Genomic DNA, 15,237 nt, shown 5'->3' with positions numbered 1-15,237 from the left:
TGAATGCCGTCCTGACAACGGGTGTTTATCCAGCGTGCTGGAAGAGAGCCAATTCCCATTTCTAAACCCAATGGCGATTTTCGACCAATTGCTATATTGCCCTTCTTATCCAAGGTACTGGAGCGCTTAATGCATCGACAAATTAATTATTTTTTGAGTCATAATTCTCTTTTGAGTACACATCAATCAGGCTTCAGGACTAATAGAAGCTGCGTCACCGCACTATTAAAGGTTTCAGATGATATAAGGCAAAACATGGACAAAAATCATGTTACTTTCCTAACTCTACTCGATTTTTCCAAGGCTTTTGACACTATTGACCCCAAACTTTTATGTTTAAAACTAAAAAACTTGTTTAATTTCTCATCACCAGCGTTGGACCTAATTAGTTCGTACCTAACAAATCGATCACAAGCTGTATGTATTGGTAGTGCTATATCTGAATTTTTGTCCATGTCTAGGGGTGTTCCACAGGGATCAATAGTAGGTCCGCTGTTATTTGTGCTGTATATTAACGACTTACCCAAAATTTTAAAATACTGTGATATTCATATTTATGCCGATGATGTCCAACTGTATGTTAGCTTTCCCTTTGCGTCAATCAATGTCTGTATTCGTAACTTAAATTTCGACCTTGAACGTGTTAACGACTGGGCTAGAAATAACGGATTAGCAATTAACCTTAGCAAATCCCAATGTATTCCAATTTATAGAAGACACTTCAAACTTGGTGAACATCACAAAGTAATTTTGAACAATTCAGTGATAGATTTTGTTGACACTGCCAGAAACCTGGGAATAATATTTAACAGGACGCTGACATGGAACAATCATATTTCCAGCATAATGGGTAAAACTTATGGAATGCTTAGGTCCTTATGGATCACTCAGCATTTTACACCAGTAAAAATTCGACTGCTGTTAGCGAAAACCTTTTTACTACCGACAGTTTTGTATGGATGCGAGCTGTACGCTAACTGTGATAGTGCGTCCAAGAAAAAACTCAACACTCTTTATAATAATATCGCCAGATATGTCTACGGAATTGGACGCCGCGAACATATCTCTAAATATAGCACTAAGATCAACGGTATATCATTTGATGAGCTATTGGAGCTAAAATGCCTTACACTACTTCACAAAATCTTAATCATACATGAGCCCAAGTGTCTCCATGAACGATTACAGTTTTTTGTCATTTTCCTACCTTATTCCTGTCATTTGTTTTATTCTATTCTCAAATACCTAGCCTCTTTCTACAATTTTCCTCTCAACTCTCTTGTCTTATATATGTCATATAATTAATGCGGTTCTTCATTTTCATTTTCAAATAGCAAGTAAGTAACTAGTTAAATTTATTAAATGCATTTGTGCTTAGCCATGTAATCCTAACATCTAACACTTGAAAGTAAAACTGCCTGGTTGTTGTGTTAGATCTGTACCGTAATTGAAATAAACATTTCAAATCAAAACCATTAAACCAAGCTACATGGATGTCTCCACATCGAAAAACGGGAAACCAAATTGAGCATGTTGTGATAGACGGAAGGCATGCTTCCATGTTTTAGATTTACATACGTACACTCCGAGGGCCAAACATCGACTCGCACTACTATATTGATGCATCCAATATACGACCCAACCTCGGAGCAGCAAAAAAAGGGCCCCCAACAATGCAAGGAAAGTTCAACGTCGAAAAGCTGCAATCAAAACAGACGGCCAATGGATTCGGCGCTCGACCCTCACACCTGCTGTGAGAGAGCACTCTTCAACAAACCGACTTGCGCGATCAGTGGAACCACATTTCCCGCTCATTACTGGTATGATGAGTAGTGTGAGAAAATGCTTGAAATGCTGGCCGACAGAAAAAACACCCGAAATTTTTAGCAGAGAGTTGAGCGACTTACGGAAGGTTTCAAGACTCTTGTAGGAACAACCATGGCGACCTAGTGACCGATGTCCAGACCGTACTCAGGTTATGGAGGGAACACTTTTCAACCCTTTTGAATGGCAGAAGCACTGAAAGAAGTGGAGAAGACGAACCCGAGGTCCCAATCCACAAGAAAGGCGACCCCGCCATGCGTGCCAACTACCGCGGGATCTGCCTTTTAAGCATAGGTTGCAAGGTCTTATCAAATGTATTGTCTACCATAGACCAGGTATTCACAATACGCCAAATCTTGGAAAAGACCCGCGAGAAAAAGATCGGCACTCACCACCTATTTGTCGACTTTAAAGCCTCTTTCGACAGCACTAAAATGAGTTTCGTATATGCCGCTATGTCTGAATTTGGCATCCCCTCAAAACTCATACGGCTGTGAAAAATTACGTTGAGCAATACTACCAGCCATGATACAAAAAATAAGGTAGTTTCAATAAACAACTTTTGACGGATAATAAAATTTTTTGAAGTTTCATAAATTGTCAGTATTATCAACGGCCTTGCCACTTTGATAATATTAAAACAATACATCGGAGTATTTTCTTTCCCATATTTTTACCAATGTGAGAATATTTCAAATCAAAACTCACAATCAGTACTTGATATTTTTTTAATTACTTGGTTTGCCCCTCTTTTATTAAAAATATATAAAATGTAAACTGTTACATTGTAATTATTCTTTTTATTTTATAATCAAAACCATTAGTGCATTATGTTGTTATTTTTTTCATTTTCTTATTTTGATATACAATTTTCGTTTCTTTAATCTTGCGATTTAAAAATCGAATTCTAAAGAATGTTCTTCCCAAATAAAATCTTTTTATAATATTTTGGTCCAAATTTACTTTTAAATTTCTCATTAAATTTTGCAAAATTTTTGGCTTTGTGGTCAGCGAATCACCATTAATTTCAACAAATTTTGAATTCAAAATTTCCAATGTATGTAAAAAACTTGAACTAGGCTTGTACAGACCGCCCTCCGATAAACAGTTAACATACGTATAATTTTGATCACTTTCTTCATGCGTCCTGAAGCCTAGTTTTGTCAACCCCATTTTCGAAATTATGTAGCCGGCAAAATTTTCAAGTCCATCATATTCCACATCTTTGAGTGGACTGATGAAATCTTCTGCTTCATGCTCTTCTGCGAGCTACTTAAAAAAATTAGAAATCAAATAAAAACGAAAGGGTAAGGAGTTTACCTCGAGTTCTTCTTCTGCGGATATTTCAATATCGTTAAGTGGTTTGAAAACATTTTCACTGAGCAACTCCTCTTCAAATTTTAACATTACTTCACTTGAAGACTCAACATTTGTTTCCGTGCTCAAAATAGTTTCGTTTCGCCCTAATAAAGTTCATGCATACATTTTAGAATCTTTATGACAACAACAATAATTTCTTTAAGTGGTTAAAAAATTACCTAGAAGGTATGATCGAAATCTGTACTTGAATTCGAGAGGTGACGGATGGTCATGCAGCCCTCCTTTCATATATGTTCAATAACTTCACTAAACTTCACTCATTTTCATACATTTTTGTTTACTTTTACAAAAAAAAAAAATATTATCTCTGGTGATCAGGTAGCATGAATTTTATGAAATGTCATAATTTTATTAAAAGTCAAATGGTTAGCAACAACAACGAATGTCATTAAATGGAACTACCTTCTTTTTTGTATCATGCTACCAGCTCTGCTTTGTTGTCGTTCGCCACCAGAGGGGGTGTCAGACAGGGCGACTCTCTTTCATGTGACTTCTTTAATCTGATGTTGGAGAAGATAATAAGATCTGCAGAACTGAACCGCTCAGGAACAATTTACTACAAGAGCGTACAATTGCTGGCTTATTCCGATGACACTGACATCATCGGTAAGATAAACTGCGAAGTCTGTCCTGACTTTTCCAAGTTAGACAAGGAAGCAAAGCGAATGGGTCTGGTGGTACACGAGGACAAGACGAAGTATCTCCTGTCATCAAACAAACAATGAGCACATTCGCGCCTTGGCAACCACGTCACTTTTGACAGTTATAATTTCGAGAAAGTAGAGAATTTCGTTTACTTGGGAACCAGCATTAACACCGATAATAATGTCAGCATAGAAATCCAACGCAGAATCGCTCTTGCCAACAAATACTGCTTTGGACTGAGTAGGCAATTCAGGAGTAGGGTAGAAGGGGGAGCATTCGCCAATGGGGCACATTCGCCACCCATCGTTTTCTTCAAAGTTACTAGTGCTATTCTTCTTCTTCTTCTTCTTATTTGGCGCTGTAACCGCCTAAGCGATTTTGGCCGAGTCCAAAACAGCACGCCAGTCATTTCTCTTCTGTGCTAACTGACGCCAATTGTAAATGCCAAGTGCTATTGATCTTGGAAAATCGATAGCTTGTGCTTCAGTCGACCACATCTCTTCTTATTTACTCTGACAGTTCATCTTTGCAAGTGGTTGTAGATATTCGCTTTTATCCACCTTTTCGCGTTCTTGGGAAAAGTTTTGTGGCTAAATATGTTTCGTAATAATTTTGTGAATCTTCGTGTTATGCAATAGTTTTTTTATTTGTGGAATACCGCCAATTTCGCTTTAAACGAAATCGAAAGCTTGTTCTATTGCATTGTTTACGGCTCTTAAAAAAAAAGTGAGTTTTATAAAAGGGATTACACGTGGGACAGATCCACTAGACTCCAAGTGGGGTTGTTTCGCCGGCAAAAGTCCGCCGGCAGATGTGCCGCTGATGTATGTGCCCCATGGGGTAGATGTCCCCCTGGAGTAGCTGATGTTCTAGTAAAAGCTGCAGAAAACTCAACCCAGGATGCTTCTTTCAAACATCGTGTTTCCACCCGCCCTTACGAGCACACTCCAGGCATTCTTACCCTAATATTTAAAAAGCGCAAATTGCGAAGAGAGTGGCAGAGACTTCGTTCTCCTCAAGCTTCTGTTAGTTATACAGGAACTAAATCCATGTAAGAAAGAACTAAGTTGCTGCCTCATGCCAGACAAATTTTTCTCTCTGGCGTACGATGAAGTATGAAAAGAAACCGGTGCTTCGAGAATCGCCTATCCGAGCTCCTAATGGGAACTGGGCAAGGAGCGATGAAAATAAAGTAACAGCTTTTGCTCAACATCTTTCAGACGTTTTTAAACCCAATGAAAGTCTTACTCTTTCAAACATCTTAATTACTAATAGTAACTCAACCGCTATTTCCCTTCGATTCAAGCTCAATGACTTAAGAAATACCAAAGCCAATGATATGATATCTGAAATAATTATAGTACCTAAGCCAGGTAAAGATCGGACCATTGTATGTTCATACAGGCCAACCAGTTTAATCTCTGTATTATCAAAACATTTTCGAAAAACTACTCGCGCATTGCAACCCATGATAGCGCAAAGCAATACCATACCTCAGCATTAGTTTGGGGTTCGGGAAAAGCCATTGGTACATTAGAGGAAGTACACCGAATAGTCTAATAAATTAGGGAATCCTTTTGGAGAAAAACATTACTGTATTATTATTATTATGCTCCTTATAAGAAAAAGTGTTGACTTAAGAAATTTGAATTCAATACAATATTAAAGTTTCTTATGTTCCGCTTTTTCGTCTTGACGTTTCCACCCCATCTTGATGGCGGATCTACCCCATGGGTGAGGCAGTTTCACCATTTTGGGTCGTTTCAAAAGGAAGATGGATATACGATGCTAAATGATGTATATTTCGAGATGACCAAGCATTAAACAAACGAAATGATCGGCGTACTTTCGGCAGAGATTTAAAAAGAAAGTGGCGAATGCTCCCCCTTCTACCCTAAAGTCCTCTCTCGACGTACGAAAACCACACTATAAGTCACTCATCATCCCCGTGCTGGTGTATGGCGAATTAAAATACAGCGGCTCAACTGGCTTGACCATGTCGTTTGAATGGACACCGACGCCCCAGTTCTGAAAGTCCCTGCAGGGAAAGCTACTAGTTGTGAAATAGAATTCTACCAGTTTGCGTTTCAGCTCAACTAGTTCACGTTCTATCCTTTTTCAATGTTAGCGAGTGGTATTTTTAGCATTGCGATGTCCTACGAGATGCCAATTGTCAGGCTATGCATCAGCATCTACTAGTAGAAATACTGGTAGCATCATACCAGTTGATGAGATAGTCTTCCAAGTCATCCCCCATGAAAGGCATTAGTATGCCTTTTTGCTCGCGGCGCTCCAACAGTCGCAAGGGCCGACAGAGCAAAGCACTCGCGTGGTATGCCTGAGGTACCAGGTTCAAGCCCTGGTGCAGGGGAAATTTTTTTATTTTATTTTGTTTTATAATATTTCTTTTATTTATATTTTTTATTTGGGTTTTTTTTTATTCTTAAATTTAATTAAAAAAAAATATATATTTTTTTTAATCTATTTTCTTATGGCACAAGTATTTCCATATATTTGTTTCTTATTTTTTTGTAATGCAACTAGATTTTTAAGTTTGTTATTTATATTTAAATTGAAATAATTATTCCTACTTATACTGATCTAACTTTAAAAATCTTATCCACCTCCAAGCGGCCTCGAACCTGCGATCCCAGAACCAGAGCCAGTAGTCTGCTCGTGACGCCACAGCCGACATTTGTAAGAAAAGCAATTAATTGCGTTTTATTTTAGGCTTTGGCAATTCAAAGGCAGATGTCGCTGAACGCTTAAGTTCTTCGAAAATGGCGAACTGGTAGGCACATACTAGTTTATGAACTAGTATTTTTTCTAACTGGTTTGGGTTTTCACTGCAGGGGTATTCTGGCTTCACTTGGCATTTCCAATTGGCGTCAGTTGGCCAAAATCGCTTTGGCGGTTACAGCGCCAAATAAGACGAAGAAGAAGAGAATAGATCTGTAACCTTATCAGTCACACAGTGTTATAATCCCGACGAAATCCTTGACGGTGGTACCGGGAGGGGAACGCTACACGACGGTAGGAAGTTTAGTTTGGGTTTAAGTCTCACACTGACGGGGTTAGGCTTTCGATGCTTCCTCCTCGTAAAATAAACATGCTCAGTAAAAGGTTAACAATTTAAATCGACGAATAGTTTTATCTCAACTTTTGTGAACTTCTGTTTATTTGTTTTTTGTACAACATATTTATCTCTATTGGTTACAATAATTTTAAGCTATAATAAACGATTTTTTAGTAAGTAAGTTATTGGTTTTGAATTTTTTTTTGTATTATTATTACTTGAGCTTCCTAGTTGCAGGCAGTCACAATTAATTACTCACCGCTGTCGGTACCATAAGCTATCAAATCTGTTTTGTTGTTCCATTCAATGCGCTCAATGTGTTTTGATATATTTTTTGAGGCGAATGAACGCAAATTTCCCACATACATATATATCGGTAATACTATTTTAAGAGGGCTTATTTCACATTGTTGCTGAAATGCAAAAAGCCACAACTAACTAAATTTTTGTATTGCCTAAAACGATGTGGGGACTTTTGATTCGATGAAGTGCATCATAATCAATCAAAAAGTTAATTTTGGATTTTTAGTTAGTTACGGCTTTTTGTATTTCAGCTACGATGTGAGTTAAGCCCTTTCCATACTATACTAACCATATATTACATGCCAAGTCCCACGCCTCAATAGATATGAAATTCACCTTGAATTAATTTGTAAACTTGGCTGTCGACTTATTTACATACCATTTTATCTTTATTGCGATGCGTGATAATTTTGACAATTTACACAAAATTAAAATAAATGTTTTTGTTTTCGTTCTGAAAGACTAACAGAAGGAAACACGGAACTTAAGAATAATAAGTTTTATGAGGAAAAAAATAATTACACTAAGAAAAAGTAGAAAACAACTAGAGATGCATCCAGTTTTTTCAACAGACCTTTCACAAATAATATTCGATTCTCTTTATAGCCAGCCGTTGAACATTTCCGCTGGAAATACCTACTATTATCTTACGCTTTGACTTTAACCGGACCCACCGGCAACAACTTTATTGCCGGCAATATCGCCATCGTATCGATTTCTTATTATCAGTCGCTCTAAAACGTCCGCCGAAGGCACCTGGCCTGATCGAGTCATTTTCTTGTTACCTGAATCAGCTGTTTTCTTATCACTTTATTATTGCTATAGGCAATGTTTGGAAAAATTTCTCTTATTTAATATTTAATTTATTTTTGATTAAAAAATTACAATTTAAAAACGAAATTATTTGTTTCCTCCGCTACATAAGGCGCTTCTTATTTTGTTAATCCTATCTTTGGTATACATTAGATGTTTTTGCAGAATACTGTTGATGCAAAATTCATCAGTTTGATTTTTATTGAAAACATATTACTAAAATTACATGAAAGAAATGATGTTGCCGATTTGTCACCATGGCAATAAATCGACGAGTCGCCAATTGGTTGCCATTGACGATTGTTGCCTATTTCTCGTGTTTTGCTTGGTGGGTGTACATATGTTTGAATGGTTGTATATATATTTGTATGTATGTACATATGTTTGTGTATGTGCATATGTTTGTGTACATGTATATATGCACATATGTAGTACAAACGAAAACGAATCTAATAAGCTGCTCGTTGATATAAATGCGAATTGTACTGATTGTTAAAAATTATAGGGCTATTCGCGATTCGGTGCATAAGAGCTGACAAATTTATGCAATTGCAGAAATACGCCATGGATTGTGAGCGACCTTTATTAAACTGTCATGGTAAAGCTTTTGCAAAACAATTTTTGTGCATCAGCTTTGGTTTTGTTTATGAATGCAATGCATAGCATTTTTATGCTATGGATTTTAGGTATTGCAAATTTGTCAAGCCATGACAAATGCAAATGCGTGTATTTTGTTTGTGTATTGCAAATAATTTGCAATACAAATTTGCAATGCAATGATGCTAGGCCATTTGCACCGGATCGCGAATAGCCCTTATGTGTTTGTTGTACATTTGTTCATGTTGTCATTATGCGTGTAATTAGGTGCGTTCGTTTAAAATCTCCAGTAAAAACCAACCAACAGCAAAATTCCGGCGAAATGTCAACAGTTCTCTCACAAGAGAAAAATATCCAAAACAGTACGCGAACAGAAAATTTGCAGAAACTTGCAAGTTAGTCGAACAGCTGAAATAATTTTTGTTTATATTCAAAAGTGTAAAATTTAAAACGTACGAAAACTCATTACAAAGTGGTATCCTGACACAGTTTATTGATTAAACAAATAACTACTTACTTCTTACAAGTTTAATTAGTCGCATTTTGTCATTTTTAACTTCCAAACCATCTAATTCGATTTTGTGATTTGCGTAATTTTAAACCAGCTGTTTTTGATCAGCTGTTTTCCTGTTGGCAAATTGCTGTTGGCAAAAATTTTTCCAGCGGAAACCAGCAGCTTCCCCTCAAAATGAAATGTCACTTTACTCTCTCAATTTCCCCTACTTTGCAAGTTTTTTGCGTACGCGAACGCAAAAACCTGAAAGTTTTGGTTAAAGGCATGTATGCAGTTCTTAAGAAAAGCAAAAATTCCATACAAAATGACGGACAAGAAATACCTAAGAAATTTTCTTGTGTAAAATTTTCTTGAGGCAGTACGCAGTTCTTAAGAAATTTGCTACGCTTTCTACTACAGTTTTCTAAAGTTTTTTGTGAAAAAAGAGCTCAAGGCAACCCATGCTTGCAACAGAAATATACACCCGTTCCATTATTTCTTGAGGAAAGAGCGAGCCAACAGGCTGCTGAAGTATCAGTTGTCAAAACTCCTTGGACACACACACTAAATAATGACAATTTTTTTTTTGACCGTTTTCGTGAGAGCTGCATACCAGCCTTAAACATGAACAATTAACAGCTACGCGAACGCAACTATTTTCTAGAGTAGTTTTGTGCTCTCGCTATCTCCTTGCATTAACTCGTCCTTCGTTGGTATACTCTGATGAACGTATGTGAGGATGAAAGCAAGGCCAACTTATATAAGGTAGTGTTACAGGAGCAGTTGAAATTTTCGCCCGATGTTTCTTAAAGAAAGCCATAAACGTAGCGACCGGTGGTTCAACTTGGTGTTGTTTTGCTCTAGATTGCACCGTTTGTGGGCCTGTTGAATGAATTTATGTCTTGGTTGTATGAAAGATCAATAAATTTGAATTTTCTGGCAAGTTGTACAACTTATCGCTAAATTAATGGCCATGTTGTACAAACTCATTTAATTTGCCTTTATTTTGTACACTAAATAACCGAAAATGGATAACTCAGCCGAAATAGGTACGTGCTTTTGTTGAATTTTATAAACGTAAGCCGAAACTATGAAATTGTAAAAATGAGATTTTACAATGAGATTTGCAATGTTTGTGGGCAAAACGTCCAACTTGATTGCGGATTGATTTGAACCAACGTTTTCGGCTTGCATTATGTCAAAAGGATGTGTTTGTTGTAATTCCTTCTGTCATTTACTACCATTATGCGTAGGCCAATTCATGAAATCATTTCATGCGTTTGAGTAGAAACTGAATGAATGAACACCATTTCATGATTTCAATTAACGCGAAATAGAGTTTATGCACTTAGTTTTTACTCAGATCGATGAAATGATTTCGTGAATTGGACTACGCATACATGTGATACTTATGCTTTTAATTTATAAGGTAATTTTATGTTTTTATACTCTTGCTACCACATGAATATACGTGAATATATATGAATTCGTGATAAGAATATATAAATTCGCCTTGGAAGATAGAAAGCGAGTAAGAATAAATGCCGAACAAAGGAATTTGTCTTCTTTCAACTTAAATAAATGCATTTTGCAAACAAAAGTGCGTACGTTACTTAGTGCCTTGGTAATGGCGAATTCGTAAGGATCTATTGATTGCATTATAAACATTTTCATTTATTTGTTAAACATGCAATTACTTCCATTACAACCCGGTCCTATGGATGCTAGAAGCGCGAATTCATATAAGGTGGTGTTACCGGAAAATAAATAAATAAATTATATGTATATCAGAAAATTAATAAGATGAAATGAAATTATTGTTTGGTTTCTAACCAAACCTATGTATGTAACTCAATCGCCTAATGGTTTGTTGAACCGTAAACATATGTTTACACATCAAATTTCGTGAGTAGGTACCTGGTACTCACACCTTTTTTAAGAAGCTTCACTTCTATCATGTGTACGGTGTTACACACGCATTTTTTTTTCAAATATAATAATGCCACAAAAGCATAAAATTGACCTTATCATTATACTAACTACATTCGAGAAAGCCGCTATGCAAGAAATATTTTGATATAAAGTTTGTCTAAAATGGGAAACGAATCCATCCACTCAGAGAGGTGGGTGTCGTCATTGTCTCAGCCGTCACTCTTGGGGAAAATGAAAATTTTCTGTGTAAATCATATAACTAAGTTTTCTACTTTATTAGTTTCGTGTTAAACTGATATTTGAATTCAGGTGTTAACAGTTTGAAATGCCGAATCAAGGGTTAAAGAGAAATTACTTAAAGTTTGAGGTAAAAGAAGTTTAAATTTCCCACCCGTCACGTTGGAATTAACAGCAAATAAAAAAAAAAAAATATAACCATAAAATTGTATTTAGCGAAAAATCCCATAATGAGACGCAAAATCCCACGCGCCCTTTTATGGGGCGAAAATCCCAAATTATGGGAGAAATCCCACGAGTTGGCAACACTGGATGCAATAAGTGAGACTGTGTGCGTTACATGCACTGCTTAGCTGCCGCTCTTCGTATACGTGTGAAACCAGAGTGTCCAGATTTGCCGATTTCGCGCCAATTTGGCGCTTTTTTTTGGATATTTGCGCGTAAAAATTTAGGAAATCGCCATTGGCGATTTTTGGCGATTTTTCCAATTGTAAATATATAGGTACAAAACTTAGTTTTCCGCGATAATTTTACAGAAGCGGCTAATGAACTGCGTTTATCACGGACTTGACTTAAGAAGCATATTAAAAGACTGTCAAAAATTTGTAATCACCCTAATCGAAGAACTTTTCAAACGATTACTTAGTCAATTAAATACTTTTAAAAAAGCTTTGATTTTGACACCAGAAAAGTGTGTGAATCACAAGAGGGTGAGTTTCAGGGACCTGCCAATTCACAATTTGACTTTAAAGGAAAGAAAAGCAGCGGAAACTGAATATTTAAATCTTTTTACTTTCCCATGTAATAACTTTTTTCAGAACCATTCCATCCGACTCTGAAGAAGTTTGGCAAATCGTTTACGGAGTGAAAACCACAACAGCCAATGAAATCTTTGAAAATATAAATAAAGTAGCCTTCATATTAGGGGTAGGTGAAATAACATAAACGGCAATGACGCAAATTTGTGTTATTTCCCAATTGAATGTGAAATAACAAAAATTTGTTTTATTTCATTTCTCGTTGAGCAATAAGACCAACTTTTAAACTTAAAAATTTGAGTAATAAAGCAAAATAGTGCACATATGTAGGTAGTCACCCAGTTACATTTGACAAAAAGTAGTACATGAACAAGTTCAGTGGACGGATTTGTAAGTATACAATTTTGAAAGTGCCCAGCGTCGCGGCGGTTCGCGTTCTCGCGCCGCCCCGCGCCACCCCGCGCCACCCCGCGTTCGACGTCGCGCTTGCGTCCCCAGCCCCCCTCCCTTCCATTATAACCTTTTAGAAAAAAGAATAATAATAAAATGACACTAGTTCACTTCTGAAACTGCTTTTTAATGCCCAAGTAATGGGAGTTATTGCGTATGGTGTTAATGCATGCACCCCACCCATGGTGGAATTATACCAAGTGAAGTAACATTAGAGTGAGAAGAAAGATTTTGACACTGCCTTATTTGAAAATTTGACTATAAAATGTGACTATAAGGTAGCCGAATGTCAGAAAACAAAGAGAGAAAGCTGTTTTATTACTTCACCTGTTTATTGCGCCATTCGTCCCACCTGCTTGTACCGAGTATTCGTCCAAATTTAGAAGTCTGAGAGTTGGTAAGATTTTCCATATTAGCTCTGATCCAGTACTCCATGAACTTACAGGATTTTACACGAACTTGCAGGAAGTTGCAGGAAAAATGTTCCCGTACTCCAAGATCCTCCAAAATCCTGTAAATGAGAGCGGCTTTTGGAGAGTTGTGTAGAGAATGAAGTTGAACTTTTTCTTCTGGTAAAATCATGAAAAGTGTCAAGCAATCACTGGTTGACGTTTTTACAGGAAAAATGTTTTTTTGGTTCTCGTACTTTTTGTTGTTACTCACTTTTTACTCTCACTTCAGAGAGTAATTTTGCTGTTTGACAGTTTTACAGGATTTTTCACGATAAGCATTGGATCAGAGCTATTGTTACATCACTATTTCGTACCACGTGTTCGCTCCGTCTTCGTAAACGAAATTCACAGTTAGGATATAGCAAGTGATGATAATGCAGAAATTTTAACTGAAGATAAAGCTCAAAGCAATATTCTCTGTGTTATACATATCGTCGTTTAAAGTACAAAACCGCGTATCAACAAAATGCAAAACCACGTATCAAGATTATGCAAAACCGCGTATGTGAGGTTGAATAAATTATTTTCTAGAGAGTGAAAGCAATCATATTTCAAAATGTTTCTCTTTTTTATAAAGCAACCGCATTTCTGACTAGTATATTTCAGGACGAATGGATAAGGATTGAGCCAAGAGCATGTGTGAGCAAATCCAATTGTTGGCAGCAAATGTCAGTTACGCGGTTTTGCAGAATGACGATACGCGGTTTTGTACTTTAAACGACGATATGCTGCTAACAGGAACGGCAACTTTTGTTTGTTCCATGCCATGGCGGAATTATACCAGGTGAAGTAATTAGAGAAGAAAGATTTTCACACTGCCTTATTTGAAAAATTGCCTTTAAAATTTGACTATAAAGCTGGATTTACATGAGGCGATTTTCTAGGCGATTCAATATTACTCAAGAAAAATTGCTCGTGTAAATATTGATTCAAAAATCGCTTGCCTCAAAGTAGACAGCAAGTCCTCATGCAAAGGCAGCTTAAGGCAGCCGAATGTCAAAAAATAAAGCGAGAAAGCTGTTTTATTACTTCACCTGTTTATTGCGTCATGATTCCATGCAAACATTTTAATGTTTTTCTGCAATGTTTTCAACATACAGTGAAACCCGCTTATTTAAGTTAACAAAAAGATGTAAGTACATCAATAATTATGTTCGCTTAAGTACCCGCATCGAGGTACTTAAGCGGGTTCTTTTAAGAACCCAACCCGCCCAAAAAGCTGACATTTTTCGTGAGGTACTTAAGCGGGTTTTACTGTATTAAAAAGCATGCATGTCTAATTTGCCGAGCAGTTAGACGCTTTCCCTATATTTTGTTAGACTTTTCATAAGTAAAAATATTTGTTAAATTGTATTTTTGGAATAAACAAAGTTCCTTTTCCTTCTGTCAGTATACTGTTTTTGTTACAAATAGTATAAATAAGCAATGGGAAATAAGGCAAAATTTGTTTTATTTCCAACCTTTGGGGATCGATGCCCCCTGACACCGACCTTTTAGAAATTGGCTTATTTTGAAACTTTTCTTAAAAATCATGCGACTTTGGTCCCTTTTCTTTGATTAAAAATTCTATATACACATTTTGATAGTTTTTTCACAAAATATATTTTGTTTCTTACATATTTAAAATGAGTCCAGTATTTACTTTTCAAAGGTGCTTAAAATTTAAATCTCTGGCAAGGTTTTGACTGATTTCATCCTTTTTATTATGTCAAAATTTATCCGCAAAAATGTTCAGAAATAGTAAGAATTATTGCGCCGTTCTTGTAGCTTAGCATTTCCCTAAGTTATTTGTGTTAAATTCATTTTCGTAGCTCCCAGTACAAACAAATAATCTGCGATAATTTATATACAAGCTTAAAGGTCAAACTTTGTTATAGTACTTAATTGTTATCTACTAATGTTACTTTTGTGTTATATTGATGTAAGTACTTTTTAACTGCAATTTTCTTTCCATAATAAATGCAAAATTTGCATATTGCGTATTTTTAATATATCCCTCATCAACAGGTTTTTATTTTAAGAGAATTTTTTTAATTTTTTTTTTTTGCAGAAAATGATCTCCATTAGCAATTTATCTATTAAAAATAATAGGGCATAATCATATATGAGTCGGGTTTAATGTTAGGTGCAGCTTTTTTTGACAGATTCCACTGAAAATGATATCAAAGTTATATGTAGCCTAAGAGTCGATTTTATATCGACTATGAATATGCCCCAATAAGTTACGAAAGGTAAAATAATGAAAGTCTTTATATAACGGGTGATTTTTTAAGAGCT

This window comes from Rhagoletis pomonella, unplaced genomic scaffold (genome assembly GCF_013731165.1).
Source record: "Rhagoletis pomonella isolate Grant_MI unplaced genomic scaffold, Rhpom_1.0 Rhpom_scaffold_00002, whole genome shotgun sequence".
In the NCBI taxonomy this organism is placed as follows: Eukaryota; Metazoa; Arthropoda; class Insecta; order Diptera; family Tephritidae; genus Rhagoletis; species Rhagoletis pomonella.
The sequence above is the reverse complement of the archived record's forward strand: the minus strand, read 5'-3'. Positions refer to the sequence as shown.